Consider the following 16,561-nt stretch of genomic DNA (forward strand, 5'->3'; position numbering starts at 1 on the left):
TATTTCTTGCTTATACAATAAGCAATGTGCTATTCAACTATCTTTATTCCCTCTCCTTTCTCTTCTTTTTTAGGTGCTGTGTTTCTACTTGTCAGAAAATATAACATGTGTCATACAACTTCTAACATTATTCTTCCTACCTTATCCCCACTGTTTTTCATTTTAAATAAACCTTATTCAGTTAATTCTGATGTACAGTAGGTGTGGAAGCCACCGTTCTAGAGATTCTTGTTCAAGTCAAAACTAAATGACTGCCCAGGTCTTTGAGTACATAGTCTTCAAATAAGATAAAGTACCTTCTACCTACCTAAAATAATCACATATATTCACATCTTATGCGAAAATAAATCATGAGACATATTGCCAGACAAAAAGAAAATAAAGAGAACCTCCATGGCACATTGCACTGTGTAAATGAAATAAGTTTTAAAACATAGTTAACTTGGCTGGGTGCTGTGGCTCATGCCTGTAATCCCAGCGCGTTGGGAGGCCAAGACAAGTGGATCACCTGAGGTCAGGAGTTTGAGACCTGCCTGGCCAACATGGTGAAACCCCATCTCTACTAAAAATACAAAAATTAGCCATGAATGGTGGCGCACTTGTAATCCCAGCTACTTGGGAGGCTGACGCAGAATAGCTTGAACCCGTGAGATAGAGGTTGCAGTAAGCCAAGATCATGCCACTGCACTCCAGCCTGGGTGGCAAAGGGGGACTTTGTCAAAAAACAAAAAAAGTCAACTCTCAGTGAAGAAGTTGAGAGTCACATAGTATTGTAGCCCAAGTAAATTCAGGCATCTTGGAATCTCAGCCACATACATGTATAGTGGTAAGACAGAGAAAGAGCAAATACTATTTATGATGTGTTTTAGGTGCTGGGATTATAGCAGTGAAGAGGTATACAATATCCATGGCTTAATGAAATTTGTATTCCAATGAGGAACTGCATAATAAAAATCATATAAACAAATACATATGCAATAATCACAAGAGCAGATGTGGAGCGAGAGTAAGTAATAAAACACATTGGATAAATTGGGATCAAAATAATTGGTGGGGATTACAACCTGTTTCAACTATTTTTTCTTTTAAGAGATGGCATCTTTCTATATTGCCTTTAAACATTTTTTATTTTAATGACTTAGATTTGAACTTGTTTGAACATGATATCTGGAATATCTGTGTAATTTACTTGCAGAAAGATTGTTCTTGAAAATGTATTCATTCTTTCATTTTTTTGACAAATGTTTATTGATTGCCCAAGAGTATAGTAGGCATTATTATTTGATTGATTCCTTTTATTTTGTATTTTTATTAGTCAACAAAATCGTTATTTTATATATTTATATTTTGCAAAAGGGAGGTAGTATTTTTATTGAAAAACTGGCCATGATGTGCTTTGTCTCTTACTACAACTTGAGTTTAAGATGTTATATTGACAATCTTAATTGTTCTTTCTTTCTCTCTGAAAGATTAAAATCATTTAATAGGGTTATACTTACCAAGCCTAATACCAGTGGGTAAGGCATTGAGAGGCAAGAATAAGGAAGAATGAATTTAATTTTATGAATTTACAGCTGGCTATCTCTTTTCAATAACTTGCTGGTGATACAAGGTTAAACCACTCAATATTATTCAGTTATCTTGAGCTTTGGTTTTCTTGAAATTATTGATTCAGCATGTAGCACACCCAGACAGGAAAAAAAAAAAAAGCCTAGTGAAGGCAGAAATCTTTTAGGATTGCTGCTTACCTTGACTGTTGTATTATATTGGATGCACGAAAATCAGGCATCAATATATAACATTATTTATAAATATTGTTTAACTTGGGATGTTGTGAACATTATAATATGATTTAATGTGAATGGTCAAATCAAATTCTGTAGTAATAACAATGTATAATTTGCATGCAATGAATTATGAAAGACGTAGAGTAGATTTTAACCATTCATGAGTTCCAGGCTGGGTCCATGTTTCTGAAGAAAATCAGCAGTAACTAGAATTCATAGTGTTCTTTGAGACTCGTGTAAGGCCAGCAAAGTTTTAGTACATATGCAGAAGTCAAAAATAACAAGTATGGGACAGCCTATTTTTTTGCCTTTAGCGTCTCCTTATTCCCAGGTCTTGGAGCTATAGGACCTCTATTAGATGAGAAGGGGGCCTTTGGTGGCTGGTGGATGTGATGGAATGAGAACTCCTCAGAGTCCTCCTGGATGAGTGGGTTAATGTGGGGCCCATATCTCTTTAAAGAGTTCAGCTAGGTATCAGCAGTGTTCTTGAACAGCTGGATGTGCTGTCTTTCCTTTCTGTTTGACTCAGGGTAGGAGTTACAGACAACCAAACACCGCATGTTCTCACTCACAGGTGGGAATTGAACAATGAGAACACTTGGACACAGGGTGGGGAACATCACATACCGGGGCCTGTCGTGGCATGGGGGGATGGGGGAGGTATAGCATTAGGAGATATTCCTAATGTAAATGATGAGTTAACGGGTGCAGCACACCAACATGACACATGTATACCTATGTAACAAACCTGCATATTGTGCACATGTACCCTAGAACTTAGAGTATAATAACAAAAATTAATAATAATAATCCTCTCCCCTGCCCTCCCCTCCCCGCTCTTCCTTTTTGTTGTTAAGACAGATTCTCACTCTGTCACCCAGGCTGGAGTATAATGGTATGAATTTAGCTCACTGTGACTTTGATCAGGCTGATCCTTCCACTTCAGCATCCTGAGTAACTAGAACTACAGGTGTGTGCCACCATGTCCAGCTATTTTAAAAAAAAATTTTGTAGAGATGGGGTCTCGCTATGTTGATCTTGAACTCCTGGTCTTGAACTCCAGACCTCAAACAATCGTCCTGCCTTAGCCTCCCAAAGGGCTGGGATTACAGGTGTGAGCCACCTTGCCTGACAATAATAAACTCTTCTGTTACTTAAGTCCACTATGATGAAAACTATATTTGTACAATAAAATATTTTTAAAATTTCTTCTTCTATTGAATAAATTAAATGTTATAAGTATGGCAACTATTATAATACCATATCAGCACATGTAAAGAATTTTATGACCATATTGATATAATGAAGAAAGCCAATGAAATCACTATGAGAAAAATGAGCTTCACAATTTTTCAATTTTTGAGCAGTAAAAATTGAGAATGTTCATCAATATTTCCTTAACTTAAAATTGTGTCTCTATAAAAACTTTGTCCCACAAATACAAATTTTATAAGAATATTTCATTTATAGTTTTAATTTTAATTGACCAAAAAGTTCTCATCTTATATGCTTAGTATAGCAAAGATAATACCTTAACTAGTCCCAAATAAATCAATTGTGCTTGTTTAATAAATTTGTTTTCCTAACAAAAATACAATTTATTCTCATTATAGAAAATTTGGGAAATTCAGACAGGTTGAAGGAGAAAGAATATCTGTAATTGTATTATCCAGAAACAACTTCATTAGTATTTTGCTGTATTTGCTCCTTATTTTTTTTGCAAAGTCGAGATCATACAGGTATCATTTGAGCTACAATAATTTTAATTTAGTATCATAACAAAAACTTTTCCCCAAATTGATCACATAGGAATTTTTAATAGAATTTCTTATAGTTGCTATCCTATCTCTTTGTCATTGTTCCTTTGATGAAAAACATTAACTTGAACTACAGATGCTAAGCTCAGGAGAAATATAGGTGACAGAGGGTCTCTGATGTACAGTATGTGTAAATGAAAACTAAGAACTAATTTTTAATGTAATAAAAATTATGTGCCTTGAAATTAAAGAGAAAAATAACTTACTCTCAGAATAAAACCCCAACTTTTGTGACTTATGAGGTAATTTGGAGCAGTATCTGAAGCAATATCAAATGATTTTTGAATGTCTTATCTTTTAATGTCAAAGACATGTTGGTTTCACCACATATAGTAAAACATTCAATACTATGTAACATCAATTAACATTTGTAATCTCCTAAATATAATTTCATGATGCAATGCTCAAGAAATTGGTAGAAAGGATAGGATCAAATCCATGAATTTATATGTGCGTAATTCTATTGTTGTCAATGTTTTAAACTTCTAAATATTAAATCTCACTTTGGGGAACTAAAAGACACATTCTGTAACACACACACAAAATCAGCATTAAGGAATGTAAGATTTTCAGTAAAGCATTTCACTAAGTGATGAGATTACCATGTAGCTGTCTGTTGCATAGTTACTGGTTAGTTCAAGTTTTTATTACGTGATTTTCTGTTTTGGCCTAATAGGAACTATAAACGTGGGACCAAATCTTTTAGCCAAGTTTTTACTAAGAAAAGCATAGCAACTCTGGTGATTGGTAAGGCCTACAAATACAATTGAGTTGAACAGCTAGAATTGTTTTGATAAATCAGAGAGCAGTGAAAGTCAAGCCCAGAGAGAGAAGGGATATTGGAAATTACTTTTGTAAAAGAACAGATACTCACTCAAATGACCTAGAGAGAACTAGTGCTTCTGGTAAAGATATTGAAGCTGTGGTGGGATGTCTATGTTAAAGGAAATATGGGCAAGAGAATCTGCAAAATGTCTAGTGTTGACATTAAAATCAGATGTGTTAATATTTATTATACAGTAGTTCCCCCTTGTCCGTGGTTTTGCTTTCTGCAGTTTCAGTTACCCATGGTCGACTGTGGACTGAAAATACTAAAAAGAAAAGTTTGAAGATAAACAATTCGTAAGTTTTAAATTGTGGACAGTGTCGCACTGTCCCACCTCATCATGCCCAGGTTGCGAATCAGTCTGTAATTTGGCATCTGTACCACCTGTCTGTTAGTTGCCTAGTAACCTTTCTAGTTATCAGATCAACTGTCATGGTATCACAGCACTTGCGTTCAGTAACCCTTATTTCACTTAATAATGGACCCAAAGTGCAAATTAGCATGCTGGAAATTACAGCACTGCAAAGAGAAGCCATAAAGTGCTTCCTTTAGGTGAGGAAGTGAAAGTTCTCAAGTTAGAAAGAAAAACATTACATGCTGGGGTGACTAAGATCTATAGTTAGAACAAATCTATGTATGAAATTGCGAACAGTGTATTGTTATAATTGTCTTAGTCTATCATGAGTTATTGTCATTAATCTCTTACTGTGCTTAGTTTATACATTAAGTTTTATCATAGTATGTATAGGGAAAACATATCTATTACATATGTAGGGTTTGGTACTGTCCATGGTTTCAGGCATGCACTTGAAGTCTTGGAACATATCCCTTGTGGACAAGGAGAACTGTTGTATATGCAAAAATAATAGAATCATATTAAACTGACTTTGTAGTATGCAGTGGACAGGCCCTCAGTCACCCCCAGTGACCCCTACCTCCTGGTGTTCATACCCTTGTATAATTTCCTACCCTTGAATGTGGGCAGAGCAGGTGATTTGCTTCTAACCAGTACAATATGGCAAAACTAGTAGGGTATCACTTCTGCTATTATTTTATGTTACAATTTTGTCTTGCTCGAGGGCTCACTTTTAGAGACTCTCTGCTTTGCCAGGTTTGATGAAGACGTTGGCCATGTTGAGGGGAGGGCTATGTAGTGAGGCATTTCTTATGGTCTCTAGGAGCTGAGGGTGGTCCTCCAGTAAAGTCAGCCATAAGCCAGAGCCCTTGGTTCTACAGCTTCAAGGAAACAAAATCTGCCAACAGCCTGGGTGAAAAGTAAACGACTCTTTCCTGGCTGATCTTCCAGATGAGAACCCACTCCTGGCTGACACTTTGATTACAGCCTTGTGGAGAACCTAGCTGAATTTTCCATGCACTCCTGACCCACGGTAGACTATGAGATAATAAACATATTGCTTTAAGCCACTGAGTTTGTGGTAATTTGTTACACAGCAATAGATAACAAATACATACTGATTCCTGGTTTAAAAGACAGAGAGCTGATGTGATTTGGATGCTGAACATTTTGGAATCAGAGCCACAGCAGAAAGGCCAGTTTGCTTCTGCTTTTCTGCTATTTGTAAGCTACATCTCTGTTACTTTCCATTTGACTCCTCCTGTCTACTCTCCACGCAGGTCTCCCTTCCTTGTGATCCCGGGAGCTGGCCCATATAGATTGCCCTCTGATGTAGGCAGCAGGGCACCAGCAAGAGATTGAGGCTGGAAGGAAAAAGGGCTATTTATTGCTTTGATTCTCTCCCTGCCAGGTCTTTGCAGGTTAGTTGTGAAACTCTACTGAAGACAAAAAACACTTTCAGGTGTCCCTTTCCAAACAACTCTATCTTTTGGGTTTAGCTAACTAACCCTGCCCCTGAGCTCCTTCAAGCCCAGGGGTAATGATGGCTCCCCCTGCTCTAAGCTCCATGGTTCTTTACCATGCCTTGCTGCTTTTCTTAAACTCTGCTTACTCCTTTTTAAATAGTTCCTTTATTAAAGTACCATCAAATTACCACATTTGAGTGTGTCATCTGTTTCCTGATAGATAATACAGAGTTCAACAATGTTTTTTGGATGACATTGTCCAGAATTAAAAGCAAGAAATCTGTAAATATAGATTCTGAGTTGGAAGAAGGGACTTTGTAAGGAAAGGGAGATGAGGGAGATGAGGAGGGAAGCATCATTCTGTTATTGGTTGTCTGTCAGGCTTTACAACTATATGTAAATGCGTCAAGGAACTTACAGGAAATCCATTCTTAGAAATCCTCTTTTGTAGATTGCAGACTGAAAGGGGGGAATATATCTAGACTTCAGCTTGCCTGTGAAGCCTTCACAGAGAACACTCCATTCTTTTATATTCCTACATGTTATTTTGTAAATAAAAAGAACTCTGAACTCAACTGACAAAGATTAAGAAGAGAAACTGTAAGACCTCCTTCTCCAGAGATTCCAGAAACAGAAAGACAGCCATCTGTCTGGACAGGCAGAAGCACAGTGCCGGATGAAAGATTCTTTGATTTCTTTTTTTGTCTGAGGTTAAAAGCGAATGTTGGTATAAAGTCGCTGAGTGGCATGTGTATCATTCTATTTCAAATGTGTATGATACACAAGATGAGTATGGGAACTTGACACAATAGATTTTCAAAGAATCTGGCTTTTTCATGAGTTTGCAAAAGATAGGAACAAGAACAAGACTACCTTAAGACCAGTTTTCTGATGCCTTGGGAAGTTAATATTTCTCTTTAATACAGTGCAGGTACGGAATTTGAATAACGTGGAATGAGATGTTTAGGAAAGCAGATGGCCTGGGAAGATGTATATGTCACCTCGGCCCCCACTTCCCTCACACCAAAGGAAGGGATTAAGGGATTAAAGCCCCTTAACCTTGAGTATAGAATATTAGAGCCAGGAGGGATTTAATAGATTATCTAATACCATTTCCTTATTTTCCTACTGAGAAAACTAAGCCATTGAAAATTACATGGACTTGTCTCAACTCACATAATGGGTCTGTGAGTTTGATGAAGTCTTTCTCTTTCCAAGCAGTTTTTTTTCTCTTCCTTTAAATGAGTAGGCCCTTACTTAGAACATGCACATCCCAAAGTTATGAATTCAACTCGAGCACTTGAGTGTCACTGCTCATGCTTCTGTAAGTCTGTGAGGGAAGGAAGAAGATTCTTAGCTATGAGGGAAATAAAATGTTGGAGTCCTCACCACGCCAGACAGGGTGTAGCCCCCTCCAAGGTCACAGAAAGTGTCAAAATAACCTGTGGGGCCTTGAATAAACTAAGGCCTTCTTGCTCATCCAGGGAACAGTAATTTTCTGGGCCAGGCCAGCCTTAATACCATAAGTGTCTTTGGAGAGAATGCAACTGGGCTCGTTTGAGAGCTACCCTGAATCTTCCTGGACATGGTTTGACTTTCAGGGGCCTGGAAGCTGCCTTGGGAAAATGAATTAACTGGTAATTTCAAAATATACCACAAAGTGCTTCTAATATGCCTGTGTTTTTCAAACACTATTTGTGTTTGTGCTCAAACTGCTGTATTTTTATAGTAACTGGAGCAAGTTTTATATTTAAGGACTAAATACACCAATTCATTTTGAGGGCAAAAAAAAAAATTGTTACTAAAACTGGTAAATTTTAGTTACAGCCCAGACCCTCTTGTCTCTTAATAAATTGCTTCGAAAGCACTTGCTGAAGACACAGTCCATACACAGCTGTCTTACACACACAGTGCTCGTGTATACATGTACATACATAGAGACAGTCACAATGTATACACACATGTACTCCTGCACATATACACACATGTAGCCAAACTAGGACTCTACCCCTGGATTCACAGTGTGGTGATCCTTCCTCAGTGCAGTGCTCTTTCTCATACATAATGAAGCCAAATAGTTTCTTCTTGGTCCAAATTATATTCTCAGATAAGATGAATTGTTAGTTGCTTATCTCAGTTTATAACCTCATCTAGGTGATAAATAGAACTTTCTTGATGTTTAAAAAGCAGTTCAGTTTTTATTATATCCTCCCATGTCGGCAGGTGGTAGAACCTTACTCATGGTCAGCCTAGGGGAAGCCTTTTCCCTGGGGTTGGTTTCATTCCTGGGCATTGTGGAATTGTCTGTCTCTCTTTCCCTATCTGTGCAAACATCCTCGGAGACACCACCCTTCTCCTGTATCACAGCTGTGTTATCCTTCGTTTCTGACCATAAGCTCTTCAGTTGAAGCTGTCTCTGCTATTTCAGGGCCCCTCTCTGGGCATTTAAAATAGTCACACCAAAAAAAAAAAAAATAGTCACACCAAATTCCCTGTGACCCCGCATGAACGGAATTTGGTGTGACTATCTTAAGACCGTATGTCTATATTTTTCACATTGCCATTGCACTCCTAGGGCATTTCACTTGGAAATAAGCCCATAGATTCCCTAAAACTTTATGAGTTTCTGTCAGATCCTACGTTCTGGGGAGGGTGTGGGGTCCCTTTTCAGAGCCCAATCAAAGTCTAAACCCTCCCTCCCTCCGTCCCTCCCTTCCTTCCTTCCTTCCTTGTTTCCTTTTTAAGACAGAGTCTTGCCGTGTCGCTCAGGCAGGAGTGCATTGGTACTATCTTGGCTCACTGCAACCTCCGCCTCCTGGACTCCGTGGATTTTAGTGGCATGGTCACGGCCCACCGCAACCTCCGCCTCCTGGACTCCTGGGTTCAAGTGATTTTTGTGCCTCAGCCTCCTGCATAGCTGGGGCTACAGGCATGCGCCACCACACCCAGCTAATTTTGTATTTTAAGTAGAGACGAGGTTTCACCATGTTGGCCAGGCTGGTCTCGAACTCCTGGCCTCGAGTGATACCCCACCTCGGCCCCTCAAAGTGTTGGGATTACAGGCATGAGCCACCGCGCCTGGCCTGTCCTTGTTTTCTATCTATTCCCTCCCTGACTCTGCCCCAATGTGTAGACTTTTTAATCTAGTCATGGAGTGAAGAAGCTTTGCTCTGATGCATCAGGTGTTCTAAATCAAATTTTTATGCCCTGACTCCCTTAGTAGAGTTTAGGTGTTTGAAGATTGAATAGCTTCCCCACCTCAGTCTGTTTTGTCATCCCTGCCCTGAGGCCTTGAACACACATTGCTCTTACATATTAGGGAAAGAGCCAGGAATAAAAGGAACCGCCAAGAACAGAAATCTTTCTTGGTCTTTTCAATACGTTAAATCACCACAGAGGTATTAGCAAAGACATTTTCTTTTGATAACTTCAGATTCTCAACCCCAAAAATAGTCTCTTCTAACAACAAAGCTTATAAAACTTTGAAAGTTGGATACTCTGATATTTAAAATCTGAACACTGACTTGAGGTTTATACCAGCACTTTCTCTCAACCTGAGTGTTCTGCAGGCATTTCAGACTCATACTCCAAAAAGCTTAATTTCATTTCCCCAGCCCACAGCTTTTATTTCAGTAGTCTCACCGGCGTATGACATTTGTTTCAACTCACGCCTTGATTACTTTCCCTCAGTTCACAACCAAGCAGTGATCCAGCAGTTTTCTATACTCTTGTGGGTGCTCATCTCAGTGGTTCCCAAACTAGTCTGCACCTTAGACCCTCCTGAGAGCACAGGAAAATTCCATTGCCCAAACCACACCCAAGACTATTAAAACATCATCTCTGGAGGTGGGGTTCGGGCATCAGTAGTGCTGGGAGTTCTTTAAGTGATTGCAGTCTGCAGACAAGTGGACGCCATTGCCTCAGATACAAGGACCCAACTCATGGAGATGCCTGGGATCTTCTGGCCCTTCTCTAGTGGTTTGTGACCAAAGGCTCATGGACTGTGTGTCAGGGAATGGGAGGGTCGGGGAAGGGTGTATCAAATCTCAGCTTCCCCGTCTCAAGGCAAGACAAGCTCCGGTGCAATTTGTGTTCCAGAATTCCCCTTGGGATCTATCTGAAGCTAGACTTCTGATACAATATCCTTTTTTTTATTTATTTTTAATAATGAAATAGTTTTAATTCAACATACAGGCTGAGTAATCTGCAGGGTGGCTGACTCATTACTCATTAGCATTCATACGCAGAGTAAACAACACAATGGGTATCATCTTTGAACAAATGAACAGTAAAACATTTTTATTTGGGAAAAAAAATTTTTCAGTACACGTTTTGTCTTTGCCTATTCATTTAGAGTATACTAGTTACTTGATTTAATATGTTAATAACTGGCTTTTCCATACAACCTCACAGCATGACATCATGAGAAAATAAAAGACTTTTAGTGCCAAGAATCAATGAATTGTTAGAAGACTATCTTTAAATACAGGTAGCCAGAAAATTCATAGGAATGCCAAGGACGCTTAAGAGCAGTGCTCTGCACTAGTTCATCCATTGGCTTTTTCTTTTTTTATTGATACCTCATATGATACCACACCTTTGCTTAGCATTCCCCCTGCCCTATCCTTCTTTCGTCTCTTCCTTACAGGTTTTTTTTTTTTTTAGAGCATTCCCTCATTAAACCCCTTGTACAAGGATTCTCATCCTAAGTTCTGTTTCTAGAAAAGACATGGGTAGGTGGTGACTGTAGACAGTTGGGACGGTTTGTTAATTCTGACATTTTAAGCTTCAAAGAGACTTAAGCCTACTTATAGGAAGAAGAAAGAGAACCAGAGGAAAATTAGGACTAGAGTTAGAATTACAGAGATGAGGCATTAACCCAGTTATGCCTAGTATTCCATTATTGGAACGCTAAGCTTGTGGGAGTTATTTATATCCTACTGCTCAAGGTCATCACGAAGGTCTGATTTTTCACAAAAATCCTTTGCAACCTCCGACATAAATGCGTTAGTGAGAGGAAGTTTGGAGGAAGCCTTAGAGATGTTAAAGGATGCCCCTGATGGACAGACGACATGGACTCTCTGTAGCTAACAGAGGTGCTCAAAGTCAGAACAAGCAGCCATAGTGAAGTAAGGGAGCGGTCACATATTGTTTTCTCAGAAAGATGTTGTAGAAGTATCACAGGACTTCCCTTTCTACAGTCAAGCCAAACTGACTTTTGTTGCAGGTGCCAAGATAAATTGTGGCTAGAACGCGTTTCTCCCCTCACCCCCACTCCCCCATCTGGCCATTTGAAAGAAGCATCTTCTGGTTTGGGACTTGGAAATAATCTAATGCATGCTCCATTATTTTGAGCAATCAGAACTGAACAAGTTTGAATCTTTCATTGGCATGAATGGACCTGATTGAGAACCAGGGTAAGAACTTTCCTTACTTAAGCCAGACCCTCCTTTGGTTCTTCAGAAAGCACATGTTCACTTGTACTGAAGGTGGTGCTCCCCAGTCTGCAGATAGTTTTTTATAGAAAATAAAGTTCTCCCTTTTCCTCTTAGATCTCATGGTCTTTTCTTAACAGAGAGTAGTGTTAAGAATCTGTTCTGCCTGCTAAGCTCAGTCTAGCATAGTCTCCTTGGCATCATATCATTTATTCATTTATTCATGCATCAGATATTTTTAAGTGCCTGTCATATGCCTGACATTATATTAGGCATACAATTTTAAAATGTAAAGACCCCAATCCCATAGAAGCTTATATCCCAGTTATTAGAATTTAGTGGAAACAATGAAAACAATAACTATTATAAGGCAGTGTGATCTTTTTTGTAAAAAGGGTAGAAAATGCTATGCCAGAACAAAAGAGATGCAGCTGATACTGACAGGGGACAAAATAATTTGCAAAGGAGATAAAGTTTGAACTGGGAATTCAAGGGTGAGTTTAAAATGTGCATGGGATGTGAGGAGGAGCTGTCTACATATATGAACAGGGCCAAAGCCTTATGATTAATTACTCTGTTAGGAAGTCAGCATTCTGCGTCAGACATGGCAATCCATCTTCCTCCACCACATCTAAGATTGCAAAAACTATTTAGATATTACTTTAAAAGATGCTTTTAAAGAAGTAATCTGTAACCAAGAACAACAGAAAGAATGTAAAAGAAGAAAAGGCATAATTTTCCTCCTGGCAAGAGATCTTACAGAATTGTTGTCTTGGGTGAAGTAAGAAACCTGCCCTATTTACACTCTTGAACTAAGCTGACACCTTTGCATGCTGTCTTCAGTAAACAGCAGGCAGATCCATAAAATATTTACGCAATTGACTGCCTCACTCAGGCATGCCTTCTCCAATCTTTTCTACCTGTGAAAATCTCACTTGTGCTGAAAATCCTCTATCACGTTTCAGATCTTCCTCGAAGTCTATGTTGCTGCCCACGGCGCACAATCACTGTTCCTCTTCTGTTCCAAAATTTTCTTTCAGTATTATTTTTTAATACTGTCATTAATTCAATATGTTCATGCATTTATGTTCAGACACCCTTCTTCTGAGACCATTAAATGGATGGATTGGCTCACTGGTGGTTTGACATGTGGCCAGTAACATCTTAAAGAATTCTCTGTTAAACATGTCATGATTAGAGATTCCAGTGCTATTGATTTGAATGCCATTTGATTCTGTTAAAAAAGAATCTCCAAATAAATAAGAGTATTGAGTATTGCACCCAAAGTCCATCTTTGCCCCCGCCCCACTGTGTGTGTGTGTGTGTGTCTGTGTCTGAGAAGAATTTCCTTCATGATTTCTTTTCCCTAACCCTCCTACTTCCCGATTTTAGCTAATAATTACTGCAGTGAGCTAACAGACCAGAAGAATCGATATATTTAAGAAGCGGTTGTTTAGTATTGACTGGAATATGGAAGGGGAAGATAAATATTTCAAGGTCGAGTTTTTATCTTTCTTACCTCTGTATCTATAGTACATTTGATTCTCAAATTTTGTGTGCATAAAGATCACCTAAGGTGCATATTAAAATGCAGAGCCCCAGGTAGTACCCTGGCTGTTCTTATTCTTAGTTCTGCAGTGAGGTCTTTGAACCTGAATTTGTAAAAATATCTCAGGGAATTTTGATGTGGTCAATCCACAGCCCACGCTTTGTGAGAAACTGCCACATTCATTTCTTACCTCTTCTGAAAGACCCCCTAATGGCCCCAAACCCAATAGACCATTCAGCTGTGTGCGTTGGATCTCACTTCCAAAATTCATAAACTTCATTCTTGAAATTAAAAGAAAAAGAAATCCTAAATGTAAATACTTCCTTTCAATGCCTTGCAAATCATTCACCAGTCCAGCAGTGTTCTCTGTATGTGTAGTAATAGTGTAATCTCTAACTCACAATAGAAGAGCATCAGGAACTTTGTTAAGACGAGGGCATGATGTAAATGTGAGAGGTTGTAAAAAGAGAGTTAGGATTTGATTAGAGAGTGAGAGGGACAGCTCTACTTGCTTTAAAAGAAGTGCATTAGTCTAAAGAAATGCAAACCTCTAACTGGATAGGTAAATAAACTACAAAACAAAATTACCATTAGAGAAAATGATGTTAAATGGATTTTGAAAAGCACACATATACTTGGAAATCTCTTCATAATTTTAATCTCAAGAAATTTTTTTTTTCAGTCTACAAGGAAGAAAAGTCATGTTGTGCCTTGAACAATGAAAGTCAAGTGTTTTATTCACACTTGAATCCCCAGTGCCTAGAAGAATATCTGGAATATATTAAAAGCTCAATAAATATTTGAGCACTTGAATTAATTGGTGACTGCCAAACTATGTGCTGTAGAGGAAATAGGAGGTTATTGAAATGTAGTTCTTTTCTTTTTAAAAATTATTAATTGACACATAAAAATTGTACATATTTATGAGCAACGATGTGATATTTTGATTCATGTATACAATGTGCAATGATCAAATCAGGATAATTAGCATATCCATCACTTTAAACATTTATTATTTCTTTGTGTTCAGAACATCAAAATTTCTCTCTTCTAGCTATTTGAAAACACACAATAAATTGTTATTAACTATAGTCACCCTACTGTGCTATAGAACACTAGAACTTATTCCTCCTAAGTAGCTGTAATTTTTTCGTGTAGTTCTTTTCTCCATGAAGCTTATCGTCTTTGTTTTTAGGGACTGGAGCCATTTAAGAGTGGATTATTTTTGAAAAGTGTGATTATAATTCTAAAAGTCACTGAAGTTTTCATTGTGTTCTTGGCTTACCCATGGTATAAGCCAGTTTCTCATCCTCTGTCACTGTACAGTCCAGTAACATCTATCCTTGCTTAATGTGAAATGACTTAAAATGAGATTAGAATGCAGAATGTATTGGAGCTGCTCAGAGCCTCTGCATATTATTAAGAAAATTTTCAACTCTTGTTAAATTCGAAAATCAGAATAAACATTATAAAATAATTCATACTAGTAACACAAATTGTCTTCCCTTCCCATAGACTATAATATTACCCTGTGGGCATTTATATAGGGTAAAACAATTTCTCTTCTTATAAAAAAATCATGGACTTACTTATAAAATTGAGTAATGACACCTCACCATGCAAATGGCAATGTATGCAGTGAATCTGCACTATGTGTTAGAAATAATTCTGTTACAATGAAGCCTAACTGATAATAGAGGAATAATGAGTGCTGAGTAAACACTCTTAACATTTGAATGCTAACTGTTAGGACTGCTGGAGAGTAGACTGTATTGAAGTTATATTTAGAAAAGAAAACATGTGTTTTGCTCTTGTGGGGTTTCTTGTCAGTATTCCTGCCAGATGTCATTAACCATTATGTGTTTATAAAAGATGTGCTTGCTTTAGACAAGGATGCCCTCTCTCACCACTCCCATTCAACATAGTATTGGAAGTTTTGGCCAGGACAGTCAGGCAAGAGAAAGAAATAAATGTTATTCAGATAGGAAGAGAGGATGTCAAATTATCTCTGTTTGCAGATGACATGATTGTATATTTAGAAAACCCCATCGTCGTAGCCCAAAAACTCCTTAAGCTGATAAACAACTTAAGCAAAGTCTCAGGATACAAAATCAATGTGCAAAAAGTACAAACATTCCTATACACCAATAATAGACAAACAGAGAGCCAAATCATGAGTAAACTCTCATTCACAATGACTACAAAGATAATAAAATACCTAGGAATACAACTTAACTTACAATGGATGTGAAGCACCTCTTCAAGGAGAACTACGAACCGTGCTCAAGAAAATAAGAGAAGACATAAACAAATGGAAAAATATTCCATGCTCATGGATAAGAAGAATCAATATCATGAAAATTGCCGTACTGCCCAAAGTAATTAATAGATTCAATGCTATTTCCATCAGCCTACCATTGATTTTCTTCACAGAATCAGAAAAACCTACTTTAAATTTCATATGGAACCAAAAAAGAGGCCATATAGCCAAGACAATCCTAAGCAAAAAGAACAAAGCTGGAGGCATCATGCTACTTGACTTCAAAATATACTACAAGGCTACAGTAAACAAAAAGAGCATGGTACTGGTACCAAAACAGATATATAGACCAATGGAACAGAACAGAGACCTCAGAAATAATACCACACATCTACAACCATCTGATCTTTGACAAACCTAACAAAAAGAAGCAATGGGGAAAGGATTCCCTATTTAATAAATGGTGTTGGGAAAACTGGCTAGCCATATGCAGAAAACTGAAACTGGACCCCTTCCTCACACCTTGTACAAAAATTAACTCAAGATGGATTAAAGACTTAAACATAAGACCTAAAACCATAAAAACCCTAGAAGAAAGCCTAGGTAGTTCCATTCAGGACATAGGCATGGACAGACTTCATGATTAAAACACTAAAAGCAATGGCAACAAAAGCCAAAATTGACAAATGGGATCTAATTAAACTAAAGAGCTTCTGCACAGCAAAGGAAACTATCATCAGAGTGAACAGGCAACCTACAGAATGGGAGAAAGTTTTTTGCTGTCTCTCCATCTGATATACAGCTAATATCCAGAATCTACAAGGAAGTCAAACAAATTTACAAGAAAAAAACAACCCCATCAAAAAGTGGGTGAAGGATATGAACGGGCACTTCTTTTTTTTTTTATTGTACTTTAAGTTCTAAGGTACCTGTGCACAATGTGCAGGTTTGTTACATATGTATACATGTTCCATGTTGGTGTGCTGTACCCGTTATCTCATCATTTACATTAGGTGTATCTCCCAATGCTATCCCTCCTCCTCCCCCAACCCCATGACAGGCCCTG

The sequence above is a fragment of the Colobus angolensis genome, unplaced genomic scaffold (assembly GCF_000951035.1).
Source record: "Colobus angolensis palliatus isolate OR3802 unplaced genomic scaffold, Cang.pa_1.0 Scaffold148, whole genome shotgun sequence".
NCBI classification, from domain to species: domain Eukaryota; kingdom Metazoa; phylum Chordata; class Mammalia; order Primates; family Cercopithecidae; genus Colobus; species Colobus angolensis.